This window comes from Bos javanicus, chromosome 6 (assembly GCF_032452875.1).
Source record: "Bos javanicus breed banteng chromosome 6, ARS-OSU_banteng_1.0, whole genome shotgun sequence".
NCBI classification, from domain to species: domain Eukaryota; kingdom Metazoa; phylum Chordata; class Mammalia; order Artiodactyla; family Bovidae; genus Bos; species Bos javanicus.
This window is the reverse complement of record NC_083873.1, coordinates 101,559,898-101,582,723: the sequence shown is the minus strand read 5'-3', so window position 1 is coordinate 101,582,723 and position 22,826 is coordinate 101,559,898. Positions and strand designations below refer to the sequence as shown.

General features: G+C 40.5%; 1 protein-coding gene across 11 annotated transcripts in view; it reads left to right on the top strand.

Moving 5' to 3' along the window:
• The window catches only part of MAPK10 (mitogen-activated protein kinase 10), a 619,928-nt gene that overhangs the window by 228,737 nt on the left and 368,365 nt on the right, over positions 1 to 22,826 (top strand). For 2 of the 11 annotated variants that reach the window (XM_061420719.1, XM_061420729.1), the window contains exon 1: positions 19,466 to 19,904. The exons of 2 other annotated variants lie outside the window; for them this stretch is intronic. The gene's annotated coding sequence lies outside the window, so the exon portion shown is untranslated. Of the gene's footprint in view, positions 1 to 18,972; positions 19,347 to 19,459; positions 19,905 to 21,827; positions 21,897 to 22,826 lie in introns of those variants that run through there. 7 more of the 11 variants (XM_061420728.1, XM_061420727.1, XM_061420723.1 and 4 more) reach the window with 6 other exon arrangements.

Genomic DNA, 22,826 nt, shown 5'->3' with positions numbered 1-22,826 from the left:
TGGATTCCCCCTTTTTATAAGGACATCTTGTCTTTAATGGATTAAAGTGTTAGTTGCTCAGTCATGTCTGATTCTTTGCGACTCCATGGACTATAGCCCTCTAGGCTCTTCTGTCCATGGAATTCTCCAAGCAAGAATATTGGAGTGAGTAGCCATTCCCTTCTCCAGGGGACCTCCCTGACCCAGGGATTGAACTCAGGTCTCCTGCATTGCTGGCAGATTCTGCTCTGGGAGTGTGGCATCTTAGCTACAGGACCACCAGGAAGTCCCTGATCACGACTTAACTAATTGTATCTGCAAATTATCTGGACTGTATTTCCAAATATAAGATCATATTCTAAGGTACTGGGGGGGGGGTTAAGATTTCAATGCATCTTTTTTGAGGGGAGCACAAATCAATCCATGATAGAAACTTTAAAACATCTGCTCCTTGTACTGTAAAACATCTGCTCCTTGTACTGTTCATGCTTGATTGTTTCATTGATTCACTGATTCATTGTTTTTCATTCACTTTAAAAATGTCCATTAAGTGTTTCCCAGGAACTCTTCTACCTATGAAGGATATCGACATAAATAGAAAACATTCCTGCCCTCATGATATGTGCACTCCACATGTTCCCTCCTCCTCCCAGTAACAGTTTAGGTCATCTAGCCCTTGGTTCGGAGAAGGCAATGGCACCCCACTCCAATACTCTTGCCTGGAAAATCCCATGGATGGAGGAGTCTGGTGGGCTGCGGTCCATGGGTCGCTAAGAGTCGGACACGACTGAGTGACTTCCCTTTCACTTTTCACTTTCATGCATTGGAGTAGGAAATGGCAACCCACTCTGGTGTTCTTGCCTGGAGAATCCCAAGGATGGCAGAGCCTGGTGGGCTGCTGTCTATGGGGTCGCATAGAGTTGGACATGACTGAAGCAACTTAGCAGCAGCCCTTGGTTCTGGTCCCTCTCTCTCCAAGGCCTGCAGCTCAATTGCCAACTCCTGACAGCAGAGGCTCTTTGGGAGGCTCTGTAGGTAGCTGTAGTTGATCACTATTCTTATTGTTAGGTCAGCTTCTCTCCAGGATGTGGGAGAATCACCTTCTCTTCTTCTGGAAATCTGAATCTTCTGGGTTATGGAGTAATAGAGCTCTGCTGGGAGTTGTTGCAATTGTGAACATCTGTCTTCAGAGATCTGTGTAAGAGTGGCCATAAGTCAAGGAGAATCTGGATAGTCTTCACCTTCAGAGTGCTAGTGCCAACCCAATGGGAAGACAGTTCTTAGGAAGTGGATAAGCTTCATCAAAGACCTCCCCAGTCTCATTAAGATAGCTACTTTACAGGGAATGACTGGCTGCCATAGAATTCTGAAGAGTCCATGGGCTTTAGTTATTTATGATATGGACACTCAGCCTTGGAAATGGGTTCTTGCTTATAAAGCCATCACATTTCTCATCACCTTTGATGGGCTCCTCTGGAGCAGAAACCCCAAGCAAGGGTCAGAAAGAACCTAAGAGAAGAATTTCCCACAGGAAGTTTGTCTCCAGAAGTCATCTTCACGCTAGTGGTCCACTTGTATTGAATTTAAATTATTTTCTCTGTTTTCAAAAGACATGGCAGAGTATGTTCTCCAAGATATTTGTTTGAAAGATTCTGCAGTAGTCTTGGGAAAGTGCATGGTTGGTTCTTAGCATATCGGATGCTAGGAATTTTAGGCAACTGTCTTAAAAAGGGTATGTTTAATTATTTAAGTCCTCAAGTAAATATTGGAGAAGGCGATGGCACCCCACTCCAGTACTCTTGCCTGGAAAATCCCATGGACGGAGGAGCCTGGTAGGCTGCAGTCCATGGGGTCGCTAAGAGTCAGACATGACTGAGTGACTTCACTTTCACCTTTCACTTTCATGCATTGGAGAAGGAAATGGCAACCCACTCCAGTGTTCTTGCCTGGAGAATCCCAGGGACAGGGGAGCCTGGTGGGCTGCCGTCTATGGGGTCACATAGAGTCGGACACGACTGAAGTGACTTAGCAGCAGCAACAGCAAGTAAATATGACTTCTCCCCCCACCCCCCTTTTTCTTTTCTACCAAGCACGTATTAGCTACTGGGGATGATGGGATGTCTGGGACACGCTCTCGATAAGCATTCAGTCTAGTTGAGGAGGTCATCTTAACAGCGGACTTACACATGTACTTTAGGCAAGAATTTTGGATGGTCATAGTTCCTTTCTCATGAAGTCTGAATATGGTGAATTGGATTACTCATTTTTAGGAAGTTTTTTGTTGGGTTTTACCGTGTTTACTTAGCTTTAGGCCTCCATTTTTTGATGCCTGCATTTCCAGCTGTAAAAGTCAGGTTTCTCTTATGCTATTCACTTAGCTAAAATAATGACTTATTTAGGGGTGTTGTATGTGTGTTTTTTGATATTATGGAATATATTTTGACCAGATTTTGAGTTGGCAGTAAAAAAGTTAAAAACATTTTGTATAACCCTATCTGACTAGACTGAAAGATGAAATCCTGAGACTATCGAAGGAGGAAAAGAAGGGAATAACTTCTTTGCTTTTGGAGTGTTTGCCTTTATTTTGAATGCTTACTGGAGTTTGAGTAGGCAAATCTCAATCCTTCCTACCAAGTGAGTGTGAATTATGTTTCATCAGTAGGATAGAATAAGGCAGGATTTGCTTGGTGGTCCAAGGCTTAAGAATCCACTTGTCAAAGCAGAGGACATGGGTTCGATCTCTGGTCCAGGAAGATTGCACACGCTTCAGGGCATCAAAGCTCAGGAGCCGTGACCACTGAGCCTGCACGCTGCAGCCACTAGAGCCTGTGCTCTCCAGAACCCATGCTCTGCAACAGGAGGAGCCACCGCAGTGACAGCCACTAAAGCCTGTGCTCTCCAGAACCCATGCTCTGCAACAGGAGGAGCCACCGCAGTGACAGCCACTAAAGCCTGTGCACTCCAGAACCCATGCTCTGCAACAGGAGGAGCCACCGCAGTGACAGCCACTAAAGCCTGTGCACTCCAGAACCCATGCTGTGCAGCAGGAGGAGCCACCACAGTGAGAGGTGCACTGCAGCTGGGAAGAGTAACCCCTGTCTGCTGTAACTAGAGCAAGCCTGTGCAGCAATGAAGACGCAGTGCAATTAATAATAATAATAACAACAGCAGCAATAATAATGATAAATAGAGGAATGGGATAAGGCCCAGAATAGAGGAATAAGTGTGAAAGCCCATAGTATAATGCTTGGCATACTGCAGACTCTATTTTGTGTTAAACTGTTATGGGATTGAGGGAATTAATTTGTACTTATATCTATTGCATTAGAATGACAACATGTTCACAGAATTCATCACAGAAAATCGTCTGAGGTTCACACAGGAGGTAAGGGAATACTTAACACACTGGATTGAGAGAGTGTTTTCTACTGGACTGCTAAATTTCTTGCAAATTGAATCTAGTTCCCACTGAATTTTTATTGGCCTTGTAACTTGAACTTCATTTCTGGTTTGTCTGTCCCAAATGCATCACTAGTAGCTGTTGCAGTCTCTTGGTGGTTTGCGACAGTGAGTAACCTGGCCCATTTCTGCGTTTCAAGTATTCCGATTGGTTTTCTATATATCTTTAGTCAGCAGTCTCTTCATTACTCTAAGCTCGTTTCTTCTCTATATCCCTACAGATTTCCCGCAAACTACATTGCCTACTACGCGATGTGTGTTGTGCGCAGGCGTGTATGAAGGAAAACGTACTTCCGTTTTCCCCTGCACATGCTCACCACACTTTGTGAATCACTGGGGTAACTCTGTGCTCTGACCAGTGTGGCACTGGCATCACTTCTGATAACGTGTGGATTTGCCTAAAACTTTTGCTGGATAAAAAGCCGGTCACCTTCCTTACAGAGGAACTCCAGGTGTTCTATTAGCTACTGCTGAGCAGTTCACAGCCATATCATATTTTTTAAAAGTTGTTTTTCCCAGTTACATGACATCTTTGAAAGGCCTCTTCTGCCTTCCTGTTTAGGAGTTTCTCTGCTTCTGCTCACAAGGTTTTACTGCCCTGACAATTTTCCATGTGTACCATGCGAGGACGAAGAATTGATGCTTTCAAACCGTGGTGCTGGAGAAGACTCTCAAGAGTCCCTTGGACAGCAAGAAGATCAAACTAGTCAGTCTTAAAAGAAATAAACCCTGAATGTTCATTGGAAGGTCTGATGCTGAAGAGGAAGCTCCAATACTTTGACCACCTGATGTGAAGAGACAACTCATTGGAAAAGACCCTGATGCTGGGAAAGACTGAGGGCAGGAGGAGAAGGGGACAAAAGAAGATGAGTTGGTTGGGTGGTATCGCTGACTCAATGGATATGAGTTGAGCAAACTCTGGGAGGTGGTGAAGGACAAGTAAGCCTGACTTGCTGCAGTCCATGAGATTGCAAAGGGTTGGACATGACTTAGCAACTGAACAACAACAAACCGTATAAGCCAACAGTAACAGCAGGACTTGGTTAGTGCCCCTATTCTGAATGTGTGCAAAGACTTACTGTTCGAAGGATACTACTTTTATAATTTAAGCTCATTAGTATTTCCCCTCTTACTCTCTCAGTGTAGGAACTTCAGTCAGATAGACATGTATTTAAATCCTGATGCATCTAGTTATTAGCTGTGTGATCCTGGACTAATGACTTCAAGTCTTAGTTTTCTTGTCTATAAAGTAGGGGCAATAATCCTACCTACTGATGGGGTAGTAGTGAGGACTATGGTCATGGAGCATGGACTCAAGCACACAGTGGCTTATTGATAAATGTTAGGAGATGTGTGCTCAGTTGCTCAGTCATGTCCGACCTTTTTCGATGCCATGAACTCCTCTGTCCATGGGATTCTCCAGGCAAGAATACTGGAGGCGGTTGCCATTCCTTTCTCCAGGGGATCTTCCCGATCCAGGAATAGAACCTGTGTCTCTTGCATCCCCTGTGTTGGCAGGAAGATCCTTTATCACTAGCACCACCTGGGAAGCACCTGTTAGTGAGACACTGATCAAGAAATGCTGTGTGATTGGAACTGATGTCTGTAAATTTAGCCTAGCTCTTGAGACAGAGTATGCTCTTAAAAGATAGTAGCAAAAATAACTGTAAAGATGTTTATGAAGATATTAGTGATAAAAATGATAACAACTATGAATTATTATTGTCAAATAATGTTTTTTAATGACTCAAAAAGCCAGAACTGACTTCAGCCATGGATTTTGTTGTCTCTGCCTTACATTTTCATTTTTAATACAAATGTTTGGTTTGCATCTTTTGCCTCGTAAGACCATCTGGTTGAAGATTTTCCATTTCTCTCACCACTTTCCTACTCTCTTCAACCAGGGAAGTATTATATCTTTACTCTCGTCTAAATATGATATGTTTTCCCTCACTTTTAAGCTCATTGTCCTTAAATCCCCAACTGTCCAAATTCTTTTCATTGCTCGAGAATCATCTTAAGGCTCTTTCTTTCATTTTGCTGAAGAACTATAATTATCATATTTTATAAAAGAGGAAACTGAAATCTGGAGAGCATCTGCTTGCCCAGCACCTTCTAGATAGTTCATCATAGTGGAATTAGAACTTAGATCTCTGTTTTTATTGGACCATGCTCCTTCTGAATACACACAGAATTTGAGGTCCATGCTTTCAGCATAGATCCCCATGTTAAGGTTTTCCCTCTTCTAACAAGAGACTCTACTGTTTTATCCTATATTTAAGGACTTAAGAGTTTTGTTTTTTTTTTAATCTAGTGGGTCAGTCTTGACTCTGCAATAAGATCATGAGTTTCTTTTTAACGGGTACCACGTCTTGCACTTCTTTTCCAAATCTCCAACACAGGGTTTTGTATTTGTATGCTACTCAGTGATTTGCTAATTGAATGGACTTTAATTAAATTATAGAAATGACAATCGGTTCCAACAGCTGTGCTATTTTCTTTTTTGCTTAGTTTTCTTGATCTGGTTCTCTTTTTCTTGTGAAAGAGTATATCTCTGAATATCTGCTGACCAAGTAGCTGAATTTTCTCTGGGAAATTTCCAGGGAGAATTGCTGATGTCCTGAATAGCTTCTCAAGTGTGGACTGGCAGGTAGGCTCAAATTCCTTCAAGTTTATTATTAGTTCCACAGTGCTGGTTCAACACGGCCAAGTAGCACATGATCAACTACACCTCCTCATGTGTATCTACTTTAAGAATATTATCAAACAATAGAAGATGAACGCTCCTGGGGCACTGGACAGTGTTCATAACTTACAAAGTCATACCAGGATTTTTTTTTAACTTTTTATTTTATATTGGAATATAGCCGATTAAAAATACTGTGATGGTTTCAGGTGCCCAGCAAAGTGATCCAGCCATAGAAAATGGCAGCCCACTCCAGTATTCTTGACTGGAAAATTCCATGGATAGAGGAGCCTGGTGGGTTACAGTCCATGGGGTTGCAAAAAGTTGGACATGACTGAGCGTGCACACACATAACTGATAACAATGTTGTGATGGTTTCAGGCGCACAGCAAAGTGACTGAGCCATACACATACATGTATCCATTCTCCCCCAGACTCCCCTCCCATCCAGGCTGCCACATAATGTTGAGCGGACTTCCCTGTGCTATACAGTAGGTCCTTGTTGCATACCAGGAAATTTAAATTTAACTGTGGGTTACATATTTCTTATTGTGAATAGATACAGTTGACTATTTCTTGACTGTCATGTACCAAGGGTTGTGCCAGGCACTGTAGTATACATTATTTAATTTGATTATCACAAAAATTCTGTGAAGCCAATGTTATTACACCCATTATGTCAATCCTTAAATTAAGAAGTAGAGAGGCTGTGTGGTCTGGGGCAACTCACACAGATAGGAAACAGGATGGCTATTTGAACAATAGATTAAAGCAAAATCTGTTGGTGAATCCAATACTCTTTTCACTATCCAGTATTTTAAATGAACTTTAAAAAGTATTTACACTTTATTTTGTAATTAAAAAAAATGTCTTCAGCATAGATCCACAAGATGTTCAGCATAGATACACAAGATGTTCATTTAATTTATACTGTCATCATTGCTCTTTGTGAATTTAGATAATTTTCAAAATTGGATTCTTATTTCCGCCTCTCTGTCTTGAATATAACATTTCAATAAAGGTTAAATAGCATCTTTAGGATACACAGACTTTTTTTTTTTTGGTTAATAATTTGAAAATATAGCAAGTGTAAGCTGTACATATAAGTTAATGCTGGTGACTATTGTTTTAAAAATATAAGACCAAAGAGATCAAATCCTGTATTATATTATTAACTCTGGTTACTATTCTTTTGATTGCTAGGATATTCTTACCATGCATTACTATTATGTAGCCTGTTGCTCTATCTCACAGACCCAGAATTCACTCACTAATTTCGTGATTAAAAAAGTCTTCTTACATCAGTGTTTAAAAATAGGCTCTCTAATATTAGGAAATTTCATTTAGTGGTGATAGAAGATCTGTATTTATCCAAAGGATATGCTAACATTTTATCTTAAATTTGATTAGAAAAATTTGGGCTTGCATTTGTGTCTTGGCCTGTGTCAATGACTGTTTGCTTTTTGAGTGCTGTGGTGGCAAGTCGGAGTCAGTGGTGAGAACAGCCTTGGTAGAAAGCTTGCCATTTACGACAACAAGGATGGACCTTGAGGGCATTACGCTCAGTGAAATAAGCCAGACAGAGAAAGACAAATACTGCGTGATAGTACTTACATGTGGAGCCTGAAGAAAACTGAACTTACAGAATAGGAAAGTGATTTCCAGGGACTGGAGGCCGGGGGAAATAGGCAGAGCTTGGTAAAAGAGTATGCACTTTCAAAAATAAGATGAATAAATCCTGAGGATCTCATGTATAACATGCTGACTGCAGCAGAGAACGCTATATTGTAGAGTTGAAATTTGCTAAGAGAGTAGATCTTAAACGTTCTCATTAAGAATAAAACAAAAATATGTTGCATTAGGTGATGGATATGATAATTAACTCAGTGGGGAGAATCTTTTCACAATGTGCACATATATCAAATCTGTACACGGTACACCTTAAATATCTTATAATTTTATTTGTCAATTATACCTCAATGAAGCTGGAATAAAAGAATAGTCCTTTTAATAAAGAGATGAATTGCGACAGAGTTGTAAGAAGTTCATTTTCTAGGCCAGACTCGAATATAATCCATGCTATCTCCATGCTTTTGTTGTGCTTTGGGGGCACTTCAGTAAAGCAGGGATAAGGAAAATTGAAATTCCCACAGATGTGCGTGGATGGAAGTATGGATAAACCTGAGGCTGTCTGGGAAGAATAGCTCTTTCTTTATCTCACACACCAGCTCCTGTTGGGATCTAGGGAAGCGCAATTTTCTGTTAGCATTATTATTCAAAAGACAAACGCTGTAATTAGATTTTTAAAGCTGTTGCTTAAAACTACCTGAAGAAGTTTAAGCTAGTTTGCTATTTTTTTAAAATAGAATCCCAGCACCCATAATTATTGTAAACTAAATCCAGATGTTCGAAAAAGTCTATCAGGCTACTGAAAAGCGGCATATAACTACTATTTTCCAAGCAGCAGGTATTCTGCATTTATAATCAAAGTGTGTTTAACCACAAAGGGACATAATTTGGCTAGTTATGGGTGTTCCCACTGAAAAAAAAAATCAGTGCTTTTATAAGCTTAATAAAAATTGGTTCAAGGTACATTTCCTGCCACTAAAGTCTTATAATAATGCCCTGTCCACTAGGAAAAACTTTCAGCAGACCAATATCTACTTCCTTTTGATATGAAAACAGTTGTTTACTAAATGTAAAATTGAGTCCTAGCAGGAAGAAAATTGAAATTGAGTGCAATATGTAGAATTGCTCAGTTGTGTCCAACTCTTTGCGACTCTTTGAACTGTAGACAGCCAGACTCCTCTGTCCATTTCCTCCTCCAGGGAATCTTCCTAACCCAGGGATCGAACTTGTGTCTCCCGCATTGCACACATATTCTTTACTTGCTGAGCCATCTGGGAAGCCCATAAGACAAAGAGTGAACTCGAATATAAACTATGGGTTCTGTGAATGATAATGTATTAACATTGGTTCATCAGCTGTAACAAATTTACTGCACTGATACAAGATGTTAATAATGGGGGAAACTGCATGGAGAGGGAAGCAGGGTATATGGGATTCTCTGTATTTCTCTGCACAATATTCTTATAAACCTAAAACTACTTTAAAATAATAAAGTCTGTTCATTAAGAAGAAAAAGGCATGCACAGGTAGATTCTTTCTCTTTCTTGACATTGAAAAGTCACAAAATTTACTCTTTTAAAATAAATTAGTGTTTAATTTTTTTAGATATTAAGAAGGGGTGGCAAGAATACACAGAACTGTACAAAAAGAGATCTTCATGACCCTGATAATCACAATGGTGTGATCACTCACCTAGAGCCAAACATCTTGGAACGTGAAGTCAGGTGGGCCTTAGGAAGCATCACTAGGAACAAAGCTGGTGGAGGGGATGGAATTCCAGCTGAGCTATTTCAAATCCTGAAAGATGATACTGTGAAAGTACTGCACTCAATACGCCAGCAAATTTGGAAAACTCAGCAGTGGCCACAGGACTGGAAAAGGTCAGTTTTCATTCCAATCCCAAAGAAAGGCAATGCCAAAAAAGGTTCAAACTACCACTCAACTGTACTCATTTCACATGCTAGCAAAGTAATGCTCAAGATTCTCCAAGCAAGGCTTCAACAGCATGTGAACCAAGAACTTCCGAATGTTCAAGCTGGTTTTAGAAAAGGCAGAAGAACCAGAGATCAAATTGCCAGTATCCATTGGATCATAGAAAAAGCAAGAAAATTGCAGGAAAGCATCTACTTCTTCTTCATTGACTACCCTAAAGCCTTTGACTGTGTGAATCATGACAAACTGGAAAATTCTTAAAGAGATGGGAGTACCAGAACCCCTTACCTGCCTCCAGAGAAACCTGTATGCAGGTCAAGAAGCAAGTTAGAACCAAACATGGAACAATGGACTGGTTCCAAATTGGGAAAGGAGTATGTCAAGGCTGTATATTGTCACCCTGCTTATTTAACTTCTACACAGAGTACATCATGCAAAATTCTGGGCTGGATGAAGCACAAGCTGGAATCAAGATTGCAGGGAGAAATATCAGTAACTGTAGATATGCAGATGACACCACCCTTATAGCAGAAAGTGAACAGGAACTGAGGAGCCTCTTGATGAAGGTGAAAGAGGAGAGTGAAAAACCTGGCTTAAAACTCAACATTCAGAAAATGAAGATAATGGCATCCGGTCCCATCACTTCATGGCAGATAGATGGGGAAACTGGAAACAGTGGCAGACTTTACTTCTTGGGCTCCAAAATCACTGCAGATGGTGACTGCAGCCATGAAATCAAAATATGCTTACTCCTTGGAAGAAAAGCTGTGACCAACCTAGACAGCATATTAAAAAGTAGAGACATTACATTACTGACAAAGGTCTGTCTAGTCAAGGGTATGGTTTTCCCAGTGGTCATGTATGGATGTGAGAGTTGGACCATAAAGAAGGCTGAGGGTCAAATAATTGATGCTTTTAACTGTGGTGTTGGAGAAGACTTTTGAGAGTCCCTTGGACTGCAAGGAGATCCAACCAGTCCATTCTGAAGGAGATCAGCCCTGGGTGTTCTTTGGAAGGAATGATGCTGAAGCTGAAACTCTGGTACTTTGGCCACCTCATGTGAAGAGTTGACTCATTGGAAAAGACTCTGATGCTGGGAGGGATTGGGGGCAGGAGGAGAAGGGGATGGCAGAGGATGAGATGGCTGGATGGCATCACTGACTAGATGGACGTGCGTTTGAGTGAACTTCCGGAGATGGTGATGGACAGGAAGGCCTGGTGTGCCGCAATTCATGGGGTTGCAAAGAGTCAGACACGACTGAGTGACTGAACTGAACTGAACTGATTCCTTCAAGGTCCATCCATGTTGTCAAAAATGGAAATATTTCATTCTTTTTATGGCTGAATATTTTGTTGTATGTGATTATATATATGTGTACACTATATATATGTGTGTGTTAGTTGTTCAATTGTGTCTGACTCTTTGAGACCCCACAGACTGTAGCCTGCCAGGCTCCTCTGTCAATGGAATTCTCTAGGCAAGAATACTGGAGTGTGTTGCCATTTCCTTCTCCAGGGGATCGTTCCAACTCAGGAATCAAACCCAGGTCTCCCGCTTTGCAGGCAGATCTTTTTACCATCTAAGCCACCAGGGAAACCCTGGGGATCTTCCCAACCTAGGGATCAAACCCAGGTCTCCTGCATTACAGTCAGACTCATACCATTTGAGCCACCAGTAAATATATGTGTGTGCATATATACACCATATTTTCTTTATACATTTATCTATCAATGGACACGTAAGTTGCTTCCATATCTTAGCTGTTGTAAATAATGCTGCAATGAATATGGGGGTGCATGTGTCTTTTCAATTTAATATTTTTGTTTCTTTCAGAAAAATACCCATAAATGAAACTGGATCATATGAGGGACCATTAATACTTTAACACAGTATTGACTGGGGAATTTTTGCAGAAATTAACACCCGTGGCATTAGTATATCTCTGGTCAATAATGTGTTACGTTCCACTGAAGATTATTATGGCCATGGTAAGCTGTTGGCCATGTGTTTCCCATCCAAGTAGAATGATAAAACATATTAATTAAAAGTTACTTTCAAAAAGTTATTTTGATATATAAATTTTGATTTAATTTTAAGAAATTTAAATAGTTGTTTTTAACCTCAGTTTTTCTCAGTGTTTTTATTATATTTTATTTAAACTTTTTATTTTGTTTTGGGGTTAATGTTAACTGATTAATAGCTGGTTAACAGTGTTGTGATAGGTGAACAGCAAAGAATGTATCCTTTCTCCCCCAAACTCCCCTCCCATCCAGGCTGCCACATAATATTGAGCAGAGTTCCATGTGCTGTACAGTAGGTCCTTGTTGGTTATCCATTTAAAATATAGCAGTGTGAACATGTCTCTCCCAAACTCCTAACAATCCCTTCCGCACACCCTTCCCCCCAGCAACCACCAGGCTTCAGCAATATGTGAACCGTGAACTTCCTGATGTTCAAGCTGGTTTTAGAAAAGGCAGAGGAACCAGAGATCAAATTGCCAACATCCACTGGATCATAGAAAAAGCAAGAGAGTTCCAGAAAAACATCTATTTCTGCTTTATTGACTATGCCAAAGCCTTTGACTGTGTGGATCACAATAAGCTGTGGAAAATTCTGAAAGAGATGGGAATACCAGACCACCTGATCTGCCTCTTGAGAAATTTGTATGCAAGTCAGGAAGCGACAGTTAGAACTGGACATGGAACAACAGACTGGTTCCAAATAGGAAAAGGAGTACGTTAAGGCTGTATATTGTCACCCTGTTTATTTAACTTCTATGCAGAGTACATCATGAGAAACGCTGGACTGGAAGAAACACAAACTGGAATCAAGATTGCCGGGAGAAATATCAATCACCTCAGATATGCAGATGACACCACCCTTATGGCAGAAAGTGAAGAGGAACTCAAAAGCCTCTTGATGAAAGTGAAAGTGGAGAGTGAAAAAGTTGGCTTAAAGCTCAACATGCAGAAAATGAAGATCACGGCATCCGGTCCCACCACTTCATGGGAAATAGATGGGGAAACAGTGGAAACAGTGTCAAACTTTATTTTTCTGGGCTCCAAAATCACTGCAGATGGTGACTGCAGCCATGAAATTAAAAGACGCTTACTCCTTGAAAGGAAAGTTATGACCAACCTAGATAGCATATTCAAAAGCAGGACATTACTTTGCCAACAAAGGTAAGTCTAGTCAAGGCTATGGTTTTTCCTGTGGTCATGTATGGATGTGAGAGTTGGACTGTGAAGAAGGCTGAGCGCCGAAGAATTGATGCTTTTGAACTGTGGTGTTGGAGAAGCCTCTTGAGAGTCCCTTGGACTGCAAGGAGATCCAACCAGTCCATTCTGAAGGAGATCAGCCCTGGGATTTCTTTGGAAGGAATGATGCTAAAGCTGAAACTCCAGTACTTTGGCCACCTCATGCGAAGTGTTGACTCATTGGAAAAGACTGATGCTGGGAGGGATTGGGGGCAGGAGGAGAAGGGGACGACAGAGGATGAGATGGCTGGATGGCATCACTGACTCGATGGACGTGAGTCTGAGTGAACTCCGGGAGTTGGTGATGGACAGGGAGGCCTGGCATGCTGCGATTCATGGGGTCGCAAAGAGTCGGACACGACTGAGTGACTGATCTGATCTGATCTGATCTGAAGTCTATGAATCTATTTCTGTTTTGTAAGTAAGTTCACTTGTATCATTTCTTTGCAGGTGGGACCTTTAATTCTCATTTGAGGGTTCAAGTCCATGCTAAATTCTGGAATAGGGCAGTCAGCCTTCCCTGTTTGCCTAAGCCTGAGGGATTTCCTGGCATGTAGATTTGCTAAAACCTGGGAAGTCCTTGGCAAATGAGAACCAGTTGATCTCTCTGCTCTGGGACCAGTTTTGATAAGAGACCTTCCTTCCTTGAAAGTCTCTCACTCGTGTCTGAATCTTTGTGACCCCATGGACTACATGGTCCAGAATACTAGAGGGGGTAGCCGTTCCTTTCTCCAGGGGATCTTCCCAACCCAGGGATCGAACCCACATCTCCTGTATTGCAGGCGGATTTTTTAACAGCTAATCCACAAGGGAAGCCCAGAAGACCTTAGTACAGTAACTGGTTTTACTGTTAGCCCCCATGAATGTACTTGAGACTTAGATTTAGAAATTAAATTACTACTTGGAAGTCCAATCTCACTGACTTGATTCCTTTATGTTCTCCTATCCTTGAGGTCTTTGCCATTTATTGTTCGGAAAACCAGGTATTGATCACCTTCATTTCCTTCAGTTTTAGTCCTGCGGCTGAATAATAATCCCTACAGAGGAACCTGGCAATTTAGTTCTTGCCAGGCATCTCTTAAAAATCTCTTTTTAAACATCTCATTTCTTGTTTGTCAGGCAAATCTCCCTCAATTGTCTTCATCACTTCAGAGGGACTGCTCTATCTCTTAAGATCCTGGTGACCTGAGTCTAGCTGTTTCTATTTCTTGGTCTGCTTTGTTGTGCTGTCCAGTCGCTCAGTCGTGTCTGATTCTTTGCAACCCCACTGACTGCAGCATATCAGGCTGCCCTGTCTTCACCATCTCCTGGAGCTTCCTCAAATTCATGTCTGTTGAATCAGTGATGCCATCCGACCATCTCGTCCTCTGCTGTCCCCTTCTCCTCCTGCCCTCAATCTTTCCCAGCCTCGGATCTTTTCCATTGAGTCGACTCTTCTCATCAAGTGGCCAAAGTATTGGAGCTTCAGCTTTAGCATCAGTCCTTCGAATGAATATTCAAGATTGATTTGAGAGGGTGGGATGATTTGGGGTAATGGCATGGAAACATGTATAATATCATATAAGAAACGAATCGCCAGTCCAGGTTCAATACAGGAGTCTTGGGGCTGGTGCACTGGGATGACCTGGAGGGATGGTACAGGGAGGGAGGTGGGAGAGGGGTTCAGGATGGGGAACCTGTGATGGATTCATGTTGATGTGTGGCAGAACTTTACAATATTGTAAAGTAATTAGCCTCCAATTAAAATAAATTTAAATTAAAAAAAAAGATTGATTTCTTTTAGAATTGACCGGTTGGATCTCCTTGCAGTCCAAGGGACTCTCAAGAATCTTCTTCAACACCACAGTTCGAAGGCATCAGTTCTTTGGCACTCAGCCCTTTTTATTGTCTAGCTGTCACATCCATAATGACTACTGAAAAAAACCATAGCTTTGACTATATGGACCTTTGTTGGAAAGTAACGTCTCTATTTTTTAATATGCTCTCTAGGTTTGACATAGCTTTTTTTCCCAAGGAGATATAGCAACCCACTCCAATATTCATGTCTGGAAAATCCCATAGACCGATTGTCCTGTGGGGCTATAGTCCATGGGGTTGCAAAGAGTTGGACATGACTGAGCAACTTCACTTCACTTCAAGCATCCTTTAATTTCATGGGTTCCGTCACCATCTGCAGCAATTTTGGAGCTCAAGAAAATAAAGTTTGTCGCTGTTTCCTTTGTTTCCCCATCTACTTGCCATGAAGTGATGGGACCAGATGCCATGATCTTAGTTTTCTGAATGTTCAGTTTTAAGCCAGTTTTTTCACTCTCCCCTTTCACCTTCATCAAGAGGCTCTTTAGTTCTTCACTTTCTGCCATAAGGGTGGTGTCATCTGCATATCTGAGTTTACTGATATTTCTCCCGGCAATCTTGATTCCAGCTTGTGCTTCATCCGGCCCAGCATTTCACATGATATACTCTGCATAGAAGTTATAAACAGGGTGACAATATACAGCCTTGACATACTCCTTTCCCCAGGTGGAACCAGTCCATTGTTCTATGTTTGGTTCTAACTGTTGCTTCTTGACCTGAATACAGGTTTAGCAGGAGGCAGGTATGGTGTTCTGGTATTCCCATCTCTTTAAGAATGTTCCACAGTTGGTCGTGATCCACACAGTCAAAGGCTAGGGTAGTCAATGAAGCAGAAGTTATTCTGCAATTCTCTTGCTTTTTCTATGATCCAATGGATGTTGGCAATTTGATCTCTGGTTCCTCTGCCTTTTCTAAATCCAGCTTGAACATCTGGAAGTTTCTGGTTTACATCCTGAGCATTACTTTGAATGCTCAGATGTAATCTCAAGATTACTGAGAATCTTGAGCATTACTTTGCTACCATGTGAAATGAGCACAATTGTTTGGTAGTTTGAATATTCTTTGGCACTGCCTTTCTTTGGGATTGGAATGAAAACTGACCTTTTCCAGTCCTGTGGCCACTGCTGAGTTTCCCGAATTTGCTGGCACATTGAGTGCAGCACTTTCACAGCATCATCTTTTAGGATTTAAAATAGCTCAACTGGAATTCCATCACCTCCACTAGTTTTGTTCGTAGTGATGCTTCCTAAGGCCCACCTGACTTTGCAGTCTAAGATGTCTGGCTCTAGGTGAGTGATCACACCATCGTGGTTATCTGGGTCATTAAGATCATTTTTGTATAGATGGGTGTATTCTTGCCACCTCTTCTTAATATCTTCTGCTACTGTTAGGTCTATACTATTTCTGTCCTTTATCGAGCCCATCTTTGCATGAAATGTTCCCTTGGTATCTCTAATTTTCTTGAGGGATCTCTTGTATTTTCCATTCTGTTATTTTCCTCTATTGGTCTGCTTGGGTTTGTAAAGTCAGGACTCAGGTATAGGACCAGATTTGTAGGTTTAGGAGCTCTAACTTATTGTTCATTTAGCAGTTTTCTTCTTGGGAATTGACTTTAATTTTTTGAAAACAGCAACTTAATTTACACTGAGTGAATGCACTGATCTTAAGAGTTAGAATTTGAAGAATTTTGACAAATGCTTACATCTACACAATAACTCACACCTCTATCAAGATGTCGAATATTTTCATCACTACATAAATTTCCCTCAGCTGTGTGGCTCCCTCAATCATAGTTCTGATTTCTAATACCATAGAATATTTCTGTCTGTCCTAGAGCTTTATGTAAATGGATTTATATTCTAAACAGTCTTTTGTCTCATTTTTTTTTAACATAGCGTGTTTTTGAGATTCATTTATATTATTGCATATTTCCATAGTTCTTTCTCAAAATGTGATATTATCTTACTGAGGACTTTAAATGAAGAGTTTTGGCTTTATCCAATAAGGAATGAAATATATTTAAGTGTTAAAAATTAGCTTGTATCAGATGATCTAATTTTAGGAAATTATTTTTTCTATGCTGCATAGAATAGACTTAAAAGAACATTTTAATCATCTAAATATTACTCAAATGAATAGGTTGAATATTAAAGCCCTAGTAAAATATACCCCAGTGCAATCTACCACTGTCATTTGTGAAATCAAGAATTAACACCTACTAGAAGAAATATTGGTTTTAACCTATTTATAGTTATCATTCTTTTTTCATTGCTGAAACAGTATGTTATTATATGAATATACCATAGTTTGCTTACCCATTCTTCCGTTGATATACTTTGAGTTGTTTCCAGTTTTTACCAATTATAAATAAAGCTGGCATAAACATTTATGTATAACTTTTTTTGATAGACAAATATTTCTATTCTCTTAGGTGACTATGAATAGAATTGTTGAGTCATACTGTAGGTATATGCTTATCTTTAAAAACCACCAAACCATTTCCCAAAGTAGTTTTACCATTTACTATTCCCACAAGTAATGTAGGAGAGTTCTGATTTCTCCATACCCTACTCAGGACTTAGTGTTGTTAGTCTTTCCAATTTTAGCCAATTTTTTTTTGTGTGAGTGTGAAATGGCCTTTATGCAATTTTAATTTGCATTTCTCTGATGACCAGTTCTGTTGAATACTTTATAGTGTACTTATTGACCATATATATATATCTTTCTTTGTCAAGTGCCTGCTTAAGACTTTTGCCCATTAAACAAAATTGTTTTTATCATTGAGTTGTGGGATATTTTTTTAAAAATCTAGAAATTGTGAATATCAAGAGTATTTTCAGACATGTTTATCAAGAATATTTTCTTCTAGCCTGAGGCTGTCTATTCATTTTCTTAATGGTTATTTTGGAAGCTTTTGATTTTGATCAAGTCTATTTTTTTTTCTCCTATTATGGTGAGTAATTTCTGTGTCCTAAGAAATCTTTGCCTGCTCTGAGAACAGAAAGCTATTTTTTCTTCTGAAAGATACATTTTATTCTAATAGCTTTATATAGTTTGGCTTTCATGTTTCAGTGTAAATTTACCTTGAATTAAGTTTTTGTGTTTGCAGTGTGTGGTAGGAGTTGAAGTTCATTTTTTCCTCATTGATATCCAGTTATTAAGAGTTAATATCAAAACTTTGATATCAAAACTTAGAATAAAGTAAATTAAAAGTTTCAATGCCAATTATATTTTGCTATAAAGTCGTTTGGCTAGTTAATACATATTTTTCTTGAGACAAAGTTGTCTTGTAAGGTAGGTTCATTGCCAAGACTAAAAATTAATAATCAACTGCTTCTTGTTGAACTTGAAATTAGAAAAAAGCAATATCCAAAAACTTGTCCAACAGATGAAAAAGAAAACACACAAGACTTTTTTTCCCCCTTGATTCCCTCCTAAAATAAGGAAACCTGATATGGTCCCATATGGTTTTATGATGTGTTTCAGTGGATCAGTCATTGCTTGGTTTGTATCTGTTGCAAGTTGTATCTTTTCTGTTAACATATGGAAGAAGCTCCTTATTCATGTATGTATGCTAGTTCTAAAACAGTGTCAAGTGGTATAAAACTCAGTCTTACTTCGTTGCAATACACAGAAACTCACCTCAAAGTTACTTAAGCAAAAAAGGAATTTGATTCAATTATGTAACCTGAGATGCCCAAGGGTTGAGCCTGGTTAGGCCAAATGTGTATTGAAAAATTTACTTAAGTAAAAAATATTTTTAAACAGGTAAAAAAAAATGATAATTAAAAAAAATTGTGGGAATATTCCATTATTCTGAACTCTCACTCTAGAAACCATATATTTATAGATTAATACTCTAGATTTAATAATCTATGACATCTATATTTAAGCACCTATATTTAACATTTAACAAACTATTAATATATGGAGACAAAAATATACTCTGACAGTCGCAGATAGGGCAAATTACTTAAATAAAATTGAGATATCTGCTCCAAATAGTAATAATGCAATTTGTATCCATTTTCTAAAGAATTACCCAATTAAAAAAAAAAAAGAATCTAGATTTGGTAACTCAAATTATCAGTATTTTCTTTCTAAATTCAAGCTGCAATCTCAGAATTAGTTTGCTGACTTTGGTTTAGTTGGTATTTATGTAGGATTTCTCTGAAAGATAAGGAAACAGACAAGAGGGATTATGACATTTCAAATGACCTCTGGGGTCCAGGTGGGACCCAGACGCTCACTTGGCCTCCGAGGTTATTACCATCCTTGTTTGCTTTGACACTTAGAGGCACGACATGCCTTTGTGCTGTTTGCAAAAAGCTGGGCGAGTTGAAAAGCATAGATTGAGTACATTTCCAATGGTGTTTGGGTCTGCAAGCATTTGTTTTCTGAGCGCAGCCGAGTGCTGGGCCAGGGCTGCGTGGAGAGAGCTGTTTCCGTTGCGCAGACTGGCTGCCTGATGTCCTAGGTGCTGATAGCGGCCGCCGACGAACCCTGCTCCTTTCCATTTCGCCAGGTCCTCATTTAATCGGAAAACACGGTAGCTGCAGACGCACAGAGACTTTTTCCTCTTCTCCTTTCCCCCCTGTCCCCCCTCCCTAGACCTCTCTGGGGTTTGACGTCACGTGTGCTCCTTTTGGTTGCCATAGCAACCCCATTCCCCAAGCCCTCTGTCCGTCTCCTCTGGTCGGTTCCACAATGGTACAGGCAGCATCGCGCTGCACAATGGTTTCCAGGCAGTGAAAGAGGGTGATTCAGCAAGCCACTCTTCGTCTTCTTCTTTTTTTTAAACCTCCCCTTCTCTTTTTATTTTTATGGGGGTGGTTGGTGCTTGTTCTGTACTTACCATTTTTCTTTCCTTTTTCGTTTTTACAGTATTCCATTTTTCTCCTCACCCCTCAATTCCTAGGGGCTTGAATGACTTTACGCTTGGGTTTTCTTGGCAATCACCTGTCCATCATTAATTTTAAACAATTTCCCCACCTCCAAACAATCTATTCCTTATTACAGTTCGGAATGTGGTTAATGAGAGACAAGTAGGGAGGATTTCTGGGGCAAACACTGCTGGATCAGGATCGTAGTTCTCAAGCACGGAATGGTAGGTGGCTCTTTGCTCATTCTGGGTTCTAACCGGTTTTTTGGAGGGTGGTGTTATGTCTATTGATTGCTCCTGGTGGGGCGGGAGAGTGAGCATGGGAGAGGGGGGCAGAGATGGGGTGGATAGGAGATTAATGAAGTGAACTACCTCTGAGGCAAGAAGCCACCAGCTTTTCCTTCTGTGCGGAGCATCTCTCCCAGGACTTGGGCGTGTTGAAACCTTTCTGTTTGGAGTGAGGGTTGGCAGAGGGTGGGAGGGAGCATTTTTATTGTGACCAGGGGTTTTTTAGACCATTGCAGATCTGCAAAAAGGAAGAGAAAATTAGAGAGAGAGCGAAACAGCTGTGCTTGTTAGAAGTGCTTGCCTTAGTCCCATATTTAAGAAATGCTGTGGGCTCCGTAAAACATTAAAATCACATCTTTAAGTTATGTATTTATGTTTACTTCATGAGATGTTGTGCTTAGAGAGATATTTGGGGGCATATTTACATATTTTAGTTAGGGAACGGTATTTTTTTTTTTTTTTTATATTGTAGTTGCAAAACTAACAGCATTACTCTTGCAGAGAGACCCAAGGCTAAATCTGAGCTGGAGAGAGGAACATAGAATGGGAAGTAGGGGTGGGGGGTGGTCAGGTTAAAGGTAAGAGGAAACATTGGCACTGCAGTCGTACAGGTAAAGGGTCCCTTTAAGAAAGTGAGCTAGTCCACAGCAGGCAGCATTTTTTTCTTTATGGCATGGTTCCCAGGTGCTCTGTACTGGGATACCGTGTCCCCTAGAAATGTCAGAGCCCATTTGGGAGAAAAAGGTCTATCATCAGAGAGGACCAGGGCAATATATTTAGCGGAATTGATGTCTTTGTGCCTGCAGCAAAATAAATGTGATTTATTGGAAGATCTTCAAGTAAATCAAGACTAGAGCCATTTCAAGAAAATTATGGGCCTATTTCTCCCCCCCACCTCTCATTTAAATCTAGAGACCAAGTCTCTGCTTTTACCCCCTTAAATGCATACATTCCTAGGGTACTGCAATTTAACCACAGAAGAACAGCTTATCCCGTGGCAGCTGGCGCTGAGGCAGTCACAAGGTTGTTTACATGGGCTGTCTTTGCTGCAGAGCTCCACAGTGTCTGCACAGCCGCCCTCCCTTTCTTGATGTGTTGACAGTAACTTTTATGAACAGACCCGACAGAGGCAGGCTAAGTCCTATGGGACAGGCCACAGTTTAGACGGAAGGAAATTGGGTCTAAGTGCACCAGGCATTGGCAGTCCGAGGTCTGATTTCTTCCTCTGCCCCTCGTCTGCCAGTTGTCAGACCCCGGAAGGTCTCAGAACGCTGATGCATGTGTTAAAATGGTTGCAGGAAGGCCCATGACTCTGAGAGAGGCTTCTGTAAATTTTCTGCCTTAGGTGAGTGTTTCTGTTGTACATCTAGACAGGGATGCTCACGCTTATGGATGAGGTTGCCAGCTTCCGACTCCACTTTGGAGCCATCGGATTATAGGGGTCAGACACTTTGGATGTAGTAGTTTTGCCATCTCTGGGTATGTATTCCTTCCACTACCTTGATCTCATTCTTAGAATTGACACAAAGTACTAAGTTAGCTTATTTGATCACACAAAACACACTGGGTTTTCTCGCCCTGACAAGGGAACTGGAAAAGCCAATGACAAAGGTGGTATGACCTTAGATATTAAAAGAGTCTTCTTGCTTCCTCATTTGCGCATCACTCCCTCTCGTTGTTGCAAGGTGTCTTTAATCCGACAGTCTCCTGGTGTTATAAAATCTTCACAGTGTGGGTGAAAAGACTCTTGATGATGAGACAGTAAGAAATGATACGACCAGTGGGAAAGACCAGGTGCTGCCTCCAGCTTCCTGCTTGTCTGCCCCAGAGCAGCATCTGCTGTGGGGAGGAGCGTGTTTGCCAGGCTAGAAGGCGATGTTCACGAACAGATCCCAGAGGGGCCAAGTGTGTTTTTGCTGTCATTGTCTGGTATGTCTGCAGCTATTAGTGTTTAATGGTTTCATAGTGTGTGGTCAATATTTTTCACGGCTGAAATGAACTGAGAATGGATGGTGGATGCCCTAAAATATGTGTATATTTTAAAATTACAAGAAAATTCATAGGATTTCCCTTGTTAGTATATCCTATAGGAATATCATAAGCAAAAGGAATCTGCCTGATTTTTAAGAAATGTGATAAAGCCTCCCATATTTAAAGGGAGGTCTTTTTGTTTGTTTGTTTTTGTGTGTGTGTGTGACTTTATGTAAGTGAATCTTAGTGTAACAGTCTTTGAATACAGGTGATAAGGGAAAGAAGGCAAATTGGGTTTCTCTTGTTAAGCACGAGGGCAGATGCTCTCCCTTCCTGATCTAGTTCTGGCTGCAGGTCCTATTTGTAGCTATAAGACTTTACATGGGATTGGTGTGCTCAAATAAAATGATTGTTTAGTTGCTAGTGAGAATAATGAACTCAAAGCAAGAGAGACTTGCTTCACTTAGAATAAGAAGTGATAAATTGACATTTTAAATTCTTTCTCCATTGCCCCTGTTTTGTCTTGTAGTCTCCTTTATGTTTTTGGTTGGACATTGCAACACTTATGCAAAAAAGAGGCACAAAGTGTCCAAGGATGACACAAAAGCGGTATCGTGCCTTATTTGCTATAGGCTGAGGGCTTCCTTCCTACCATACTTGCATCTCTTACAGCTTCTTCCGAGGACTAAGGACTTGTGGGAAAAGTTGGGCACATAGACTAAACGGGGAGATGCTTATTGATAAAGAACAGAATCCATTTGCTTCTTTAGCATATGAGAGATATTTATTGCATTGCATAAGTCTGAAATGAGACACTGCTGCTGATTCAGATACAAGATCATGCTGCAAATTGATTGAAAATTTAATTTGGATTTGGAGCCTGGATTT